The 17,552-nt window shown below is 43.4% G+C and overlaps 6 non-coding genes across 6 annotated transcripts; 2 read left to right on the top strand and 4 right to left on the bottom strand.

The window, feature by feature from the left end:
* Positions 1-3,708: 3,708 nt before the first annotated feature.
* On the bottom strand, positions 3,709-3,790 carry trnas-gcu (transfer RNA serine (anticodon GCU)). Its single transcript has one exon. It is a non-coding gene; the product is annotated as a tRNA-Ser (tRNA).
* Positions 3,791-7,121: 3,331 nt separating this feature from the next.
* trnaa-ugc (transfer RNA alanine (anticodon UGC)) lies at positions 7,122-7,195 on the bottom strand. Its single transcript has one exon. It is a non-coding gene; the product is annotated as a tRNA-Ala (tRNA).
* A 4,860-nt stretch (positions 7,196-12,055) lies between these two features.
* Positions 12,056-12,128, bottom strand: trnav-cac (transfer RNA valine (anticodon CAC)). The gene has a single exon. It is a non-coding gene; the product is annotated as a tRNA-Val (tRNA).
* Positions 12,129-12,903: 775 nt separating this feature from the next.
* trnai-aau (transfer RNA isoleucine (anticodon AAU)) lies at positions 12,904-12,977 on the top strand. Its single transcript has one exon. It is a non-coding gene; the product is annotated as a tRNA-Ile (tRNA).
* A 526-nt stretch (positions 12,978-13,503) lies between these two features.
* Positions 13,504-13,593, bottom strand: trnap-ugg (transfer RNA proline (anticodon UGG)). The gene is given in 2 exon segments: positions 13,504-13,539; positions 13,558-13,593. It is a non-coding gene; the product is annotated as a tRNA-Pro (tRNA).
* A 1,863-nt stretch (positions 13,594-15,456) lies between these two features.
* trnai-aau (transfer RNA isoleucine (anticodon AAU)) lies at positions 15,457-15,530 on the top strand. Its single transcript has one exon. It is a non-coding gene; the product is annotated as a tRNA-Ile (tRNA).
* Positions 15,531-17,552: the final 2,022 nt, after the last annotated feature.

Genomic DNA, 17,552 nt, shown 5'->3' on the forward strand with positions numbered 1-17,552 from the left:
CAAGCACCATCAATGCGCGCGTTTGTAACAGCAGCATGTGTCCATTTGGAATCCGATCTGAATGAACATGCCGTTTACAGCTGCGGTGGCCGAGTGTTTGAAGCGTTGGACTCAAAATTCAATTGAGGTTTTCCTGCCCAGGTTTGAATTCTGATCGCAGAGCTACTGTTTAAAGATCCCTTCAGTGCTGAAATAGATTAATTGGAGTTAATTGACCGCATTTATCTCTCTCCCAGAATGAGAGATTCTCCAGCGAGGCCGGTGCTTTTAACTTGTGTCCAATCTTCTCTTGCAAGATTTCAAGACGCAAGAAGGAATCTCTCCCAATCTGTAACATAAATTCTGCTAGTTTGAAAAACCTGACATTTATACTCTTTAATTTCTTTGCATGCATCTCTCTTTCTCTCCCTGTCTCTGTCTCTTGTCTCTCTCTGTATTGTCCCCGATGGACTTCTCAGGCTTCCTTGAACGGCGATGGCTGATCTAACCTGCAACAATAGCAGAGAAGGGTAAAGAATAAAAAGACTGAGGAAGTAGGAAAAGGAAAGGTGCAACCCAGCTGATAAATTCGTAGCTAATGTTTCCACATTCGTGGCTCTTCGTTCTCATGGTGAATGAAAGCAGCAATTTGAGTGAAGTGTACTTCTGGTGGAGTGTAAACTACGACGATGCCGAGACAGACGACAATGTCGTTTCAGAGTAATTCATTCTGTAAAGTGTTACTTGATAATACAAGTCGTACATTCAAAACAAATTTGATAAAGAGAGACTAATGTTGTTGATCTGATATAATTAGTGTAGAACCTGATATTGCTCTACATCGTATATCGTACAAGAAAGCGAGTTTGGATGGCCATGGTGTTCTGAAATGATGGCGGATCGGCTGCATGGCAGCGAAATTTTACAGTGGCTGCACGGCTCTGTTACCAGTTGGACTTTGGATCTGATTCTCGCTCAGGGAGTTTCACTGGCTCAAATCCCGGTATGAGCCCCCTTGCGTCACCATTTTTCGTCAAAAACCACCAATTGGCTTCTCACATCTTTGAAGTAAGTGCAGAAGGCAGGTTTGACTTATCTCCAGCCGAACATGTTTGAACACCAGAGGAGAGAATGCAGAGGGTATGTCCACGAAAGACAAGTCGACGAAATGAAGATAATCTTTCAAGAAGTTGTGCAGATTGAAGCCGGCACATGAATTTATCCCAATTCAGGCGATCTCATGGGTACAGATACAAAAGGTAAAGGAAGCTGCATTGGCCTGGAACCAAACCCCTGGTTTCCCGTCTACACTGAACCACCAATCCACACACGGCTGCAGGCTGCACGTGTAGCGTTGGATACAAGTCTGGAACATGCAGTCTGGCAGAGTTCCTGTGATGAGCCTGCGCAGTCTACAACCGCGTGCTACCTGTGGGTGACCAAACGAGTGGGTCAAGCATGGTCTTGAAATTCACTGAGATTCGAAATCACTTCACACCGCCACTGTAAAATGGTCAAATAAATAAGAGCTGTAGTTACCAGGCAGTGTTTACTTTTTTCAGAAATAAAGTTATAATCCAGCCCGATGTTCACCTCTAATATTTCACGACATTCGACGAATTTCCTTGAAGCTGCAGCTTAAATTCTGCTCAATCACAGAATTGGAGATTTATACGATTTTTCTTTGCATGCATCTCTCTATCTCTGTCTGCGTTTCTTCACTTTCGGTGTTGCTCCCTAATGGACTTATCAGGCTTCCTTCAACGGCCAGGTCTGGAAACCCGGGATGGGAAAAGGCTGTCGGATCTTCGTCCAATTGTTGGATTTCGACGGGATGAGTTTTGCTATTTTCTTTCTCCGTTTCCGGAAAATATAAACCCAGATGGGATTTCCCATGCTCGGGTCCCGTCACCTTGGGGTATTGGTAATCAACCCGATCTATCACTCGGTCTTAATATCTGTATTCTCATTGCTAAACAATAAAATTACAGTTATTTTCAGGACACATTTTAGAAATTAACACGTAACAGACTTATTCGAAAACTAGAAGCACGTGGGATTAAAGGGCCAGTGTTAACGTGGGCAAGTAATTGGCTGAGGGATAGGAGGCAGAGATTAGTGGTGAACGGATGTTTTTCTGACTGGGGAGAAATATGCAATGAAATCCCCCAGGGGTCGGTATTAGGACTATTGCTTTTCTTGTTATATATAAATGACTTGGATGTGGGAATAGGGGGTACAATTTCGAAGTTTGCGGATGATATAAAAGTTGGCAACGTAGTAAGTAATGAGCAAGATAATAGCAGACTTCAGGAGGACACAGACAGACTTGTGAAATGGGCGGTCACGTGACAGATTTAACGCCGATCAGTGTGAAGTGATGTACTTTTGGATGAACAACATGGAGAAGCAGTATAATCTAAATTGAACAATTTATGGGGGGTTCCAAGTGCAGAGGGACCTGGGAGTTCATATACATAAAACAGGTTAAGTTGATAAGGCGGTTAAGAAAGCGTATGGGATATTTGGCTTTGTAAATAGGGGCATTGAATACAAAAAAATGAAATCATACTAATCCTTACAAATCATTGTTTCGTCCTCAGCTGAAGTATATTGTACAGATCTGGGCACCACACTTTTGGATGAAAAGACAGTGAAGAGGATTCAGAGCAGGTTGGCCTGGATGATACCAGTGATGGGGGACTTCAGTTATGTGGAGAGATTGGAGAAGCTGGGATTGTTCTCCTTACAGCAGAGATGGTTAACGGGAGACCCAAAAGAGATATTCAAAATAGTGAGGGGTTTTGAAAGAGCAAGTAGGGAGAAACTGTTTCCGTCTGGCAGATTTAAAATAATTGGGAAAAGAACTAGAGCGGTATTGAGGAAAATTATTTTCACACAGAGGGTTGTTAAGATCAGGAACGCACTTCCTGAAAGGATGGTGGAAGCAGATTCCATAGGATCATTCAAAAGGCAATTGGACATAATTGAAGAGGACTAATTTGCAGTGTTATGGGGAAAAATCTGGGGTGTGAGTTTAATTTGGACAGGTCTTCGAAAAAGCCGACACTGGCACGACGGTCGAATGGCCTCCTTCTGTGCTGTAAGATTCTATGATTCTATGATTACCTTCTGAATCATTGCAATTGAAGCTATTCAGTGTTGAGCAACCAAGAAAATTATAACGTGATATTCGGCTTCTCCATTCGCTTATGAATATCGCAGATTATAATGTCCAGGCGGGGGTGGGACTGAATGGGGGATAGAGTGCGGAGATTGGAATGGAAGCCCAGCAGAATGAACTTGGTCTCATCAGTATTAGTTATTTTTCCTCCCAGTTGCCCGAAGCAGGCGGTGAAAATTCTTCTCGAGAGAGGATCGTCATTTCAGTTCAGAAGGAAAAAGGGATCAAGAAAATCGGTTCAAACGAACACAGAATGATCCGGGACTTACAGCACATCCCTTTTAAACAGACACAGACACGAAATGATCCGGACCTAATCATAATTATGGTACATACGTTGACCATAAGATTCACTCTTTTTACAATGACACCAATGTGCAATCTGATATTTCGCGACCTGACAATCTCAACACCTTCCTGGAAGGAACTGTTGCTGATTTCAGCAAACAATGCAAAATACTCCGTCTGCCGTTTCGAGAAGGATGGGACTTTCACTAAACCTTCTGGGTGGACTGAATGAGTGAAACGAAACTTAAACACAATAACGACGAGAATGGGATTCTAACCCACGCGTGCAGAGCACAATGGATTAGCAGTCCATCGCCTTAACCTCTCGGCCACCTCGTCACATGCAAAAATACGCGAAAGCCCCTTTATTCAAAATGAAAATACTGAAATAAAAACTGTAAATGTGTATCTCCTCAGCAGGTCTTTATTCATCGAGACAGAGTTAACTTTTCAGGTCGATGACCATCACACGAGTATTCCAACTCACTCAAATGGCGCCTTGTAGATGGTTGAACGGCTTTAGGGAATTAGAAGGTGAGTCACTTGGCGCAGAATATCCAGCCTCTGACCTGCACTTGCAGCCACAGTATTTATGCGGCTGGTGCAGTTAAGTTTCCGGTTAATGGTAACGACAGTTCTGTTGATGGTGGGGGATTCGGCGATGTTAATAACGAATCCCCACAGAAGAGATTTACTGTAAAGATTCCAGGGATGAGGGGCATAAGTTTCATGGATAGATTGGAGAAGCCGGGGTTGTTCTGCTTGGAACAGAGACGGTTCCGAGGAGATTTGATGGAGGTGTTCAAAATCATGAAGGATCCAGACAGAGTCGATCGAGAGAAACTGTTCCTATTGTCGGAAGGTTCAAGGACCAGAGAACATCGAGTTCAGGTGTGTTGCAAATGAACCAAAGGTGACATGAGGAAAAACTTTTCTACACAGCCAGTGTTTAGGATCTGGAATGTACCGCCCGAGAGGGTGATGGAGGCAGATTCAATCATGGTCTTCAATAAGGAACTGGATAAGTATTTGAAACGAAAGAAAATACAGGGCTACAGGGATCGGGTGGGGGAGTGGGTCTATCTGGATTGAACTTGCAGACAGCCGGCACGGACTCGATGTGCCGAATGGCCTCTTTTCGTGCTGTGACCTTTCTATGATTCTATTCTATTTGTGGGAGGCGATGCGAAGCGAACGGAGCGTGACGTAAATCGACCTGCTCATGTACATTCCCTGATAATAAATGCTACTGTGATGCAAAGAAGAAATTCATAATTATGGTACATATCTTTTATATTATGCTGACTATAAGAGTTACTCGGTTCACCAGGCCGCCATTGTGCACTTTGATTGATACTTCACCTCGATCACACCTGACAGTCCCAACACCTCCGTCTAAGAAACAGTTGGGTGGCAATCCAGACTTTGCTGAATTGTGCAAACAGGTGTAAACCAGCAATGCGGAAAAGCACATCTTATTAAAGAAGGGTTTTTGGTGAGGCGGCCAAAATGAAAAACTCTACAAATTATGGCAGCAGTAAGATTCAAGCTCACATAATTCAGAGATGGAAGCCAGCATCTGAGACAGCGAAGTTACTCACGCACATGGCAAATCCTTCAGTTCTGATGATTCAGGTCATAGAGCTGAAACGTTTCCTCTGGTTCTTTCACCACAGGTGCTGCCTGACCTGCTCAGCGTTTTCAGCATTTTCTGTTTTCATTTTTGTGATTTCACAATGGCTGTTTTCCTGAAAACACCCAATTTGACCCAAGGACGCAGCTCGCACTTCACTTTCCTCACGCGCTTTAAAGTCTGCCGTTTCCGAACAAAATACCCTCCGCGCCGGACATTCAAAGGACCTTTCGCTCATGGTCAACCTCCTGTAATCGACACCCTTTCACCATTGCCGCTCTTTTCATTTCTCCTCATTCCTTTTCAATCGGACATTTCCACAGACCTATTAAGATCAAGCGGAACATTTCCGACCTTCCTGCACCGCCCAGATTGCCAAAAGTGCACTTTTCAGACGTCATTCGCAGCTGTGGAGCGCCGCCCGTCTCTCCCGCACATCAGCTGCTCGGGGAAAAGCGCCAACGACCATGAAAACAAAACTCAGTTCTTCAGTTAACATCCCGCGTATCACAAGATACCCCATGGAAATTTCACGGAAAAGTATGCCGCTGTCCTTCCGAATGCCAGCCCTGCTTTCTTTGAGCTTGTCTCTGGAGCAGATGGAAGTGTATCGACTGGTTTCAAGGCACAAATGGACATTGATGCGAACGGGACATGTGCCCCCGAGAAACAGCGGTCGATGCAGTGCAAACTTAAAGGTGTAAGACTGTGAAAGTGAGTGTTAGAGTAGGCAAAGCCGCAGAAAAGTGTCAATGAAATAGACCATGATTGTGGAAGGAAAAAAATCTGGAAGAAGCGGCGGGTCTGAATTATGGATCTTTCAGCAGAGAAACATGAGAGAACAAAGACAGGACACAGACAAAGGTGCTGGAGGCAGAAAGAAAAAGAATGAAATAATAGAAATGAAAAGAGAGTGAAAGAAAGGATAGGATATAAGGCGATGAAAGAAAGAAAGAGAGAAAGAAATAAGGGAGCGAGAAAATCAAGCGTGCAATACTCAGCCCGCAAACGGGCGCTGCTCCCAATCGGCTACACTTCGCCCCACAGACCCTCATCCCATTCACACCATCCTACAATACACTGTCAATGCTGTGCAGTGAAACAGAGAATTTAAAGGTAGAAAGACACTCACATCGTCCTACAATACACTGTCAATACCTGTGTAGAGAGCCAGAGGGTTTAAAGGTACAGAGACACTCACACACCGTCCTACGATACACTTTAAATACACGTGCAGTGAGACAGCGAGTTTAAAGGTACAGAGACACTCACACACCGTCCTACGATACACTTTAAATACACGTGCAGTGAGACAGCGAGTTTAAAGGTACAGAGATACTCACCTTTTTTTTCAAAAGAAGCACATCCCAGAAATAAGATAGAGCGTGGGTCAGTCTCCCTCTCCTGGTGTAGCTGAGGCTTGTCAGCCAACAGTTCCCTCCTCCCAGTATTGGCTGTGGAGGAAGTACAGTGTAGATTTAATGGAATACCTTCAGTCTGACCGAGGTTAGGCTGACTGGCCACAAATTACTCGATCTACCCCTTTCTCCCTTTTAAACAACGGTACATCTTTAGCGGTCCTCCAATCCTCCGGCATCACACCTGTAACCAGGGAGGATTGGAAAACGATGGTCAGAGCCTCCGCTATTTCCTTCCTTGCTTCTATTAACATCCTGGGATATATTTTATTCGGGCCCGGGGATTCAGGTGGAGTGATTTCGGGCTTTCATTTTCAAGTTTGCAAACGTTTGTACCGCAGGTCAAGATCACAAATCTCGGTCCAAATTAGGACTACTTCCGGGTTTAAACTTCAAATCGTGAATTATCCCCCGACCCCAACGAGACTGGAAAGAAGAACGTGTCCTCAAATGAACGTGTTACAGACACATTCTATGAGAGTTCTGTCTGAATAATGAAAGGGCGTTTTTGAGCAGTCATCTTGATATCTGTTTCCGCCTGAAACCTGAACAAGTACAAACACCACAGTGTTATTTTGTCGCTTAATTCACAAATTAGGTAAAAATAATATGTTGTATAAGGCACTGCTGGGAATTGAACCCAGGATCGCCTGTTTGCAAGACAGATGCTTTAACCAACTAAGCCACAGCGCCAATTGATTGTGTACTGCCCACACCTCCTCTCACTAACATCTATCAACGACACGTTATTGTCTGTTCGGGGTTCAGACCGTTTTATTTTGTCGATTTCGCTTGTCCGTTCACCTGTGCATCCCGATACTTCCTACATTTCTCGCTGTGTTTATCTTTGTGTATCCATCAGTGCGTTGATACACCGATGATTATGTGTGCTTGTGTTTGTTATATCAACTAAATTCGGGGATCAGACAATTCTCTCTCTGACAGTAAAGAACTATTGAGCCGAACTTTAGAGCGAAGTATTATTTATTGCGGTGCTGAAACTAAAAACCGGAAGAGGAACAATCAGGGAAAAGAGAAAAACCTTTGAGGGAAAATGAGGACAACAATCAAGGTTTTTACCAGTACTTTAAGAGAAAGAAGGGTGACTAAGAGTAATGTGAGCCCCTTAAAGACAGTTGGAGGTGATATTGTAATTGAATATCAGGAAATGGCAGAATTGCGAAATATTTACTTCACAGAACAAAATGAAGCTAACATACCAGAGACCCGAGGACAACTGTAAATAAATCATGGGGATTCAGTATAAGTAAAATCATGGCAATGGAGAAAATAATTAGAATAAAGATAGACAAATCTCCAGGACCTGATCGTTACCACCCGAGGTGACTAAGAGGAATAGGCGAGGAAATGGCACATGTTTTAGTCATGATCGTTCAAACTCTCTTGATTCAGGAATTGTTCCTTTGATTGAAACATTGTCAATGTCACCCCATTATTTAGGATGGGTAGCAGAGATGAAGTTGGAAATTATAGACCCATTAGTCTGACGTCTGTTGTGGGGAAGTTACCAGTATCCATTATTAGGGAAAGAATGCCTGAGCACTTGGACAAATATGAAGTAATCAGACAGAACCAGCATGGATTTGTAAAGGGTAAGTCAAGTCCAACAAAGCTAGTTGAACTTTTTGAAGATATATGTAATGTGGTAGATAATGGAGTGTCTATGGGTGTTATATAATATTGAATTCCAGAGGGATTCGTTAAGGAACTACAGGAGATACTGTTAACATAAATGGGAGTGCGTAGAATTTAAAGCAACCTATTGAAACGGGTAGGGAGTTGGTTAGAAGGTGGGAGACAGAGACCCTGTGTATAAATGACGTAGACGACGGAATAGACTGCCGTATATCCACGTTTGTCGCTGACACCAAGTCAGGTGTCACGGTGAGTCATGTAAATGGAAGCATAAAGTTGCAAAGGGAAATTGAAAGATTAAGTGAGTTGGCAAAATTGTGGCAGATGGAGTTACATAGAATTACAAAGAATGTACATCACGGAAACAGGCAATTCGGCCCAAATAGATTATGCCGGTGTTTATGCTGAAGACACGCCTCCGGCATCCCCTCTTCATCTAACCGTATGAGCAAACCCTTATATTCCTTTCTCCTCCATGTGTTTATCTCGCTTCGCCGTAAACGAATCCATGCTATTCGCCTAAACTACTCCTTGTGGGAGCGAATTGCACATTCTAACCACTCTCTGGGTGAATGTGTTCCTCTTGAATGCCATATTGAATTAAACAGTGAATACCTGATGTTCATGGCTCCAATGATTTGGAGTCCTCACCTCCGCAAGTGCAAACACCTTATCTACGTCTAACCTATCAAACCCTTGCATAATCTTAAAGTCCTAGATCAGGTCACCCCCGAGTCATCTCTTTTCTATACAGAAGAGCCCCAGTCTGTTCAAACTTTCAAAATGGGCAAGTGTGAGCTCATTTACTTTGGACCGAAGCAAGATAGATCAGAGTATTTTCTAAATGGTGAGAAGCTAGGAATGTGGAGGAGCAGAGATATTCAGGGGTCCAAGTACAGAAATCGCTCAAAGCCAGTGGAATGGGAGAAAAATTAATTTAAATGTCTCATGGGATGTTGGCCTTTATTTCAGGGAAGCCGATATTCAAAGGGGGGAAGTGTGTGACAGATATAAATCCCTGCTGAGAACCAATTTAAAGTATTGCATTCAGTTCTGGGCACCACATCTCAGGAAGGAAATGTTGGCCTTGGAGGGGGTGCAGCGCAGATTCACCAGAATGATACCGGGGCTAAAATGGTTAAATTATGAAGACAGCTTATGCGGAGGTCGGTCCTCATTTTTCTCTTATGAATCAGGCCACAACCGTTTTCTGTTGACGGGAGCGCGTCCAATACTAAGTCAGTCAGAATCGGATGTAAATCACATCACGGGCACAGCGGCTCTGGGACTGACGACTGGTTTAGCATTGAGTTTTTTTATGGGATGGGCTGTACATTGTTTGTATAATAATAATATTAATAAGTTGGATACAATGAAGGTTTTTTCCGTTATTTCCCGTTTCCACCCTCAACAGTTTTATATAGTAACAGGTAACAATGTTTAAGGGATGTGATGTACAGTGTTGGAAGTATCAGTGTAATTTAACTTGATACATTGAAGAATCTCTTGTCTATCCCAGGCTCTTACCTCAGGTTTAGACCCTCAGCTAGTTTAAAATCGGTGACTCACTGATATCAATAAACCAGTAACAACACAGATTGTTTTAAACGCCGAAAAAAGGGGAAACCTGGTGGTTGATATCAAGTTTTATACATTATCTCTGATCTGATTGGTGCGCCTTTCCCTTCAATTCACGACTTACAGGAAAAACTCGATTTTACAGTCGATTTTCGGGTCATGACGTATGGTGATATTTCAAATATTTGATATCGACCTTTATCAATCCCAATATCGTCACCAACACGTTTGACAAATGCAAAGCGGCTTCAATCACGGTTTTGCTGACACAACTCGTTCAAAGATACTGTCGGTAATTCGAGGGTCTTTCAAGTCATGACACGAACATAACAGTTCGCGCTGCCGTTTTCCGCAAGACGCTTCAGATTCATGTGGAATGATTTCGCTCTGGCGGTTAAATCCGTTCCCTCTTCACAAATCCGCGTTTGACCACGTGTCTTATAGTATTTTTGATAACCGATACCAAATCGGCTTGCTCTGTACTGTACATTACTTTTTAAATATTACAGATAAGCAGAGCACTAGAGATGTCACAGCTGTGACTTTGACTTTTCTCCCTCTCGTCTCGATCTCACCGGCAACTCCCACTAACCACAATCTTCTGTCACACTTCTCCATCAGAAAGTTCCGAGCCTCGGTTTTCAAATGAAATAACGCCCATCTCTTCAATCAACGACAGCCCAGGGAGAGTTTCCCAATTTCGTCTCACACTTTCCCCAAATCCTCCTTAAAGTACCATCAAAAATTGTCCCTAAGTTAATAATAATATAATTAAAGGCTCTTATCGTCTGGGGTTTTGTTTCAGATTCCACGGCTTTTAAAGGTCACTGCGGATATTTATCGAAGCGCATCTTGATTGGAGGCTTCTTGGAGAAATCGGAGAAAGATCTCAAAGCTCTTGTAGAGCAAGCGGTCAGCGTGCGGCACTTTTATCAGCTTCAGAAATGCCCAGGTTGTGAGTTTCAGCCTCACCGAGAACAGACGAACATTTTACTCCGAACATTTTGACCGGAGTTCAAGGTACAACTGGTATGTTCCGTCACGCATCTGCTTCTTAGTGTTCCCATGTGGGCCCTTCGGTTCCTCTAGACTCCCGTCTTACAACAGTAGGTGCGAGTTTACTTGTTTACGGTGGGAGAGGGGGCGATTAGCGTCAGCTGATGCCGCAAAGGGGCCGGTACGAAATCTTTAAATCTGAAGAACCAAACACACAATTCTTCTTTTCGTGAAGCCGATATTCATCGGTTGGAAGTTTCGTGTGGGGAAAATTTGGAAGGGAAATATTCTGCCTGATGTCACTGTGTAACGGGTGAAATTATTCAGCTTACAGATGATAAGATGCTGATAGATCGAGAGGCCTTTTCTAACTCCCGTGTGGGACAAGATTAGCTTTTGAGCCACTGGGTGAAGTGTTATTTTAATTGGTGCAAACGAATGACACGACATTTGGCACAAACAGGAAGAATTGTAAACTCACGAATTCGCTGTCTGTTTCTTACATCATGTTCAACAGAAACAAGGATTCTCCTCAACACGTTACTGAGAATTTTATAAAAGGGATTTCACCCCAGTTCGACGTCAACGAGGGATAATTCAGAGTCCTACCATAAATCTGTATAATGGATCTTTTTGTAATATTGAGTCTGGGGAGCTCAGTCGGTGGACTATCAGACTTCTATAAGCGGCTAGTGATTTGAGTGTGCAGAGTTCAAATCCTTGTTCAGACAATAAACATTGAAACAGCTGGCAAGTTCTGTGTTTGCAGCGAAGCAAGAACACTGCGGGACAGATGATGCCTGCAATGTGTGGTGAAAGCTTCGGTGGTATATTGTCCCCCAGGGATGGGCAGTATTGCGCTGTCTGAGGCGGCATTTGCAGCTTTCCGACAGCAACCTGTGATTGGAGGGAGCGGGGCCGGACAGGCGGCCTGAATGTCGTTGCTGTCGTGGCCGCACTCAATCCGGGAGCTGGGGAACATCGAACTTCGAAAAACTGATGTGTTTGTTGCCGCGGCTGCAATGCTGTTTCGAACTGTTGTTATTAACCGAGGCCGCTCTTCAGGGTCCTTTCATGGTCTCTCACAAATCAACTAAAACCAGTCGCAATGAGGAGCTTTGAGAGGGAAATTCTGCACAGTGCAGGGCAGGAAACTGGAGTGAAGGAGAGACATATTCGGTATCTGTGTAATGTTTGAGTGTGTGTCGAACTGAACAGAGAAAGGAAAATATACCGGTTTTTTATTTTATTCATATTTCACCACAGAGTGAATTCTTGCGTTTTTTCATATTTATTGATTTTTAGTCGATAACGTTTTGAAAATGTTTCCGCCCGGTTTCGAACCGGGGACCTTTCGCGTGTGAGGCGAACGTGATAGCCACTACACTACGGAAACGCTGCTGTGCAAACAGTTATAGGAAATGCTCGGAAGATAGTTGCCGTCAACAAATGTTCTCAGTGCTGGGAGACGGGCCGGTTCTCCTTCAGGAAATTAACTTTTACAAAATAGTTTGCTGTATTAATTTCGCAAAAATCATTCAACTAAGTAAAAAGACGAACAGTTGTTCAATTCGCCATGAATCAACCAATAACTTTCTGTTTCCGGCTGACGGAAATCCAACATGTTTTTCATTCATTCATTCACCAGGCTGAATATAGAAAGTTCAGAGGGGAAGTGAAAAAGGAAATAGGAGGGGCAAAGAGAGAGTATGAGAATAGACTGGCGGCCAATATAAAAGGGAATCCAAAAGTCTTCTACAGGCATGTAAACATTAAACGGGCAGTAGGAGCCCTGCTCTGATCAAGGACCATACAGACAGACAGACATCTGACTCAACGTCAAAACGCAGCGTGATCGAATCACGTTGCGGTGATATCATTTTCACAGCAGCTCAGGGTCCTGCCCACAGGTTTTATAGCGGGGCAGTGTTTTATGGATGGGCTGTTGATTGTTAGTAAAATAATATTGATCGGAATTTAATTTGTTACATTAAAGTGCTCTTTGTTTGTTAATTTTGATCTACATCCTCGACAGTATATACAGAAACAAGTAACAATGTTTAAGGGATGTGGTTTATTCAATATTCGTTGTAAAACCCTGTCAGCTGGTGTAAAAATAAACACAAACTACCCAACACGCGGGTAAGCCCATAAAGCTAAGATGTCTACATGGCCGGTTAGCTCAGTTGGTTAGAGCGTGGTGCTAATAACGCCAAGGTCGCGGGTTCGATCCCCGTACGGGCCATAAGATTCCTATTGCAATACTTTGGTAACTTTTAAAAGTTTGGCAGACTTGAGAAACAAGCGAATCCACACAAAATGTCATGTGGTCAATTTTTTGGAGTAACATCCATTAATATGTTTTCTGATCTATCTTTTTGAGGTCCAACGTGGACGGCCTCAAACTTGCTTACGTTGAAATCCATTTGCCGCAGTTTTGCCCATTCACTTAATCCAGTAATATCTCGCTGTAATCTCATTCTTCCATCCACACTGCTTATAATTCTGTCGATCTTTGTGTCATCGGCAAACTTGGATATGTGGTTCTCGATCCCGTCATCTAATATCAATGAGACCGCCGAAATTGGGGTAAATTCACATTCAGCTTCAATCTCCACATCATCTTGAGACATTTTATTTACTCCGTGTGTGTTGCGCCTTGGAAACTTCTGCACTTTGTCCTCTGGAACTCAAATATGATTCAATTCGAACAACTGCAAAGATGTCAGAATCGAATTGGTGACTTTTCACTAAAAAGCAGTGAGATAACATGGCTTGTCCGGGATTTGAACCCGGGACCTCTCGCATATTCCATTAGAAAAACGCCCAAAGCGAGAATCATACCCCTAGACCAACGAGCCGCTTGTTAGAAAGCCCTGCAGCCGGTCTAAAATTTCACCATAGTCTTCAGCCGATCGGCTATCCTTTCCAACCGCTTCTGTCCACCCAATCTCGTTTTATATTCCTGCAGACAGCAATATCAAGTTGTACACTACCTATTTCCAGTCACCAATATTAGCCTCTCTTTACTAAATTCGTTTACAATGTACGACTTTTTTTTTCAAATAATACTTTTCAGAATTAGTTAATCTGAAGCTACGTTGGCATCTGTCTCGGCATCGTCAGAGTGCACAAGCTATCATAAGTATATTTTACTCAGATTGCTGTTTTCTTTCACTGTGAGGGCGAAGAGACAAAAATGTGGAGTCATTAGCTACGAATTTATCAGGTGGGTTGCACCTTTACTTTTCCGACCGTCTCAGTCTATTTTTCCTTTACCTTTCCCTGCTGGTGTTGCAGGTTAGATCAGCCTTTACCGTTCCAGGAAGCCTGAGAAGTCCATCAGGGGACAACATAGAGACAAGAGACAAGGAGAGATAGAGAGATTCATGTAAATAAAGTCGCTTATAAATGGGTGGTTCTGCAAAGTAACAGAATTTTAGTTGCAGATTGGGCAAGATTCTTTCTTGTGTATTTGAATTTTGCAAGAGTACATTGGGCACCCAATTAAAAGCGCCGGCCACGCTCGAGTATCTCTCATGCTCTGAGGGAGATAAATGAAGTGAGTTAGATCCAGTTCATTCATTTGAGCATTGAACGGATCTTTCAACAATAATTCAGCGAGCAGAAATCAAACCTGCGAAGGAAAACTCCATTTGATCTTGAATTTAACGCTTCAACCACTCGGCGATCGCAGCGGCACATGGCAGTACTTAAATGGCTGTAGATGCTACTTTAAACTGCCAGTTGCTTCAAACGATGCCCGATAGACCGGCGTTGTCTTGTCGCTTTCCCAGCAGCTTCATTTGATTCGGTGGGTCAAGTTTGGGAAATTGAATGATTTTCACCGGCAGCTTGTGGTAGTATATTACCTCATTTTCATTACCGGTAATGAACGACTGCAGCCACTGCAGAATTCGGTGCCACCCACAGCCGATCGGCCATCCTTTCAGACCTCTTATATCCATCCAATCACGTTTTCTATTCCGATGTAGAGAAATGTCGAGTTGCACACTAACTATTTCCTCCGTTCTCTTTCGCAAACATATCACTGAACCAAACTTCACAAGTCACTCAGGAAAAATAATTCAGTTCAAAATCATTCGCTTCCGAAGGACCTGCGAGGACAGACTGTCCAAACCTGCGTTCAGTCGTGAAGCTTGTGGGTGTGTTGTGATCCTAAGGTACAGAGACAGGCCTGCGACATAGAGCGAAGGCAGGAACTCAAAAATGTGGCCATAAATGGGCAGACAGTCAGTCACAGTCATTGATTCTGACACACGGCCCGGGAGTTGTTCAGTCAGTCGGGGAGCGAGGCCTGCGAATAAGGCCGAGACCCAATCAGACGGATAAACAGACAGACAGATAGACAGACAGACATCTGACTCAACGTCAAAACGCAGCGTGATCGAATCACGTTGCGGTGATATCATTTTCACAGCAGCTCAGGGTCCTGCCCACAGGTTTTATAGCGGGGCAGTGTTTTATGGATGGGCTGTGGATTGTTAGTAAAATAATATTGATCGGAATTTAATCTGTTACATTAAAGTGCTCTTTGTTTGTTAATTTTGATCTACTTCCTCGACAGTATATACAGAAACAAGTAACAATGTTTAAGGGATGTGGTTTATTCAATATTCGTTGCAAAACCCTGTCAGCTGGTGTAAAAATAAACACAAACTACCCAACACGCGGGTAAGCCCATAAAGCTAAGATGTCTACATGGCCGGTTAGCTCAGTTGGTTAGAGCGTGGTGCTAATAACGCCAAGGTCGCGGGTTCGATTCCCGTACGGGCCATATGGTTCCAATTGCAACATTTTGGTAACTTTTAAAAGTTTGGCAGACTTGAGAAACAAGCGAATCCACACAAAATGTCATGAGGTCAATTTTTTGGAGTAACATCCATTAATATGTTTTCTGATCTATCTTTTTGAGGTCCAAAGTGGACGGCCTCAAACTTGCTTACGTTGAAATCCATTTGCCGCAGTTTTGCCCATTCACTTAATCTAGTAATATCTCTCTGTAATCTCATTCTTCCATCCACACTGCTTATAATTCTGTCTATCTTTGTGTCATCGGCAAACTTGGATATGTGGTTCTCGATCCCGTCATCTAATATCAATGAGACCGCCTAAATTGGGGCAAATTCACATTCAGCTTCAATCTCCACATCATCTTGAGACATTTTATTGACTCCGTGTGTGTTGCGCCTTGGAAACTTCTGCACTTTGTCCTCTGGAGCTCAAATATCATTCAATTCGAACAACTGCAAAGATGTCAGAATCCAATTGGTGACTTTTCACGAAAAAGCAGTGAGACAACAGGGCTCGACCGGGATTTGAACCCGGGACCTCTCGCATATTCCAATAGAAAAACGCCCAAAGCGAGAATCATACCCCTAGACCAACGAGCCGCTTGTTAGGAAGCCCTGCAGCCGGTCTAAAATTTCACCATAGTCTTCAGCCGATCGGCTATCCTTTCCAACCGCTTCTGTCCACCCAATCTCGTTTTCTATTCCTATTTGCAGCAATATCAAGTTGTACACTACCTATTTCCAGTCACCAATATTAGCCTCTTTTTACTAAATTCGTTTACAATGTCCGACTTGTTTCTTCAAATAATACTTTTCAGAATTAGTTAATCTGAAGCTCCATTGGCATCTGTCTCGGCATCGTCAGAGTATACAAGCTTCCACAAGCATATTTTACTCACATTGCTGTTTCCTTTCACTGTGAGGGCGAAGTGACAAAAATGTGGAGACATTAGCTACGAATTTATCAGCTGGGTTGCACCTTTACTTTTCCGACCGCCTCAATCTTTTTTTTCTTTACCTTTCCCTGCTGGTATTGCAGGTTCGATCAGCCTTTACCGTTCCAGGAAGCCTGAGAAGTCCATCAGGGGACAACATCGAGACAAGAGACAAGGAGAGATAGTGAGATTCATCTAAATAAAGTCGCTTATAAATGGGTGGTTCTGCAAAGTAGCAGAATTTTAGTTGCAGATTGGGCAAGATTCTTTCTTGTGTATTTGAATTTCGCAAGAGTACATTGGGCACCCAATTAAAAGCGCCGGCCACGTTCGAGTATCTCTCATGCTCTGAGAGAGATAAATGAAGTGAGTTAGATCCAGTTCATTCATTTGAGCATTGAACGGATCTTTAAACAATAATTCAGCGAGCAGAAATCAAACCTGCGAAGGAAAACTCCATTTGATCTTGAATTTAACGCTTCAACCACTCGGCGATCGCAGCGGCACATGGCAGTACTTGCATGGCTGTAGATGCCACTTTAAACTGCCAGTTGCTTCAAACGATGCCCGATAGACCGGCGTTGTCTTGTAGCTTTCCCAGCAGCTTCATTTGATTCGGTGGGTCAAGTTTGGGAAATTGAATGATTTTCAGCGGCAGCTTGTGGTAGTATATTACCTCATTTTCATGACCGGTAATGAACCAGTGCAGCCACTGCAGAATTCGGTGCCACCCACAGCCGATCGGCCATCCTTTCAGATCTCTTCTATCCATCCAATCACGTTTTCTATTCCGATGTAGAGAAATGTCGAGTTGCACACTAACTATTTCCTCCGTTCTCTTTCGCAAACATATCACTGAACAAAACTTCACAAGTCACTCAGGAAAAATAATTCAGTTCAAAATCATTAGCTTCCGAAGGACCTGCGAGGACAGACTGACCAAACCTGCGTTCAGTCGTGAAGCTTGTGGGTGTGTTGTGATCCGAAGGGACAGAGACAGGCCTGCGACACAGAGCGATGGCAGGAACTCAGAAATGTGGCCATAAATGGGCAGACAGTCAGTCACAGTCA

This window comes from Heptranchias perlo, chromosome 20, assembly GCF_035084215.1.
Source record: "Heptranchias perlo isolate sHepPer1 chromosome 20, sHepPer1.hap1, whole genome shotgun sequence".
Classification (NCBI taxonomy): domain Eukaryota; kingdom Metazoa; phylum Chordata; class Chondrichthyes; order Hexanchiformes; family Hexanchidae; genus Heptranchias; species Heptranchias perlo.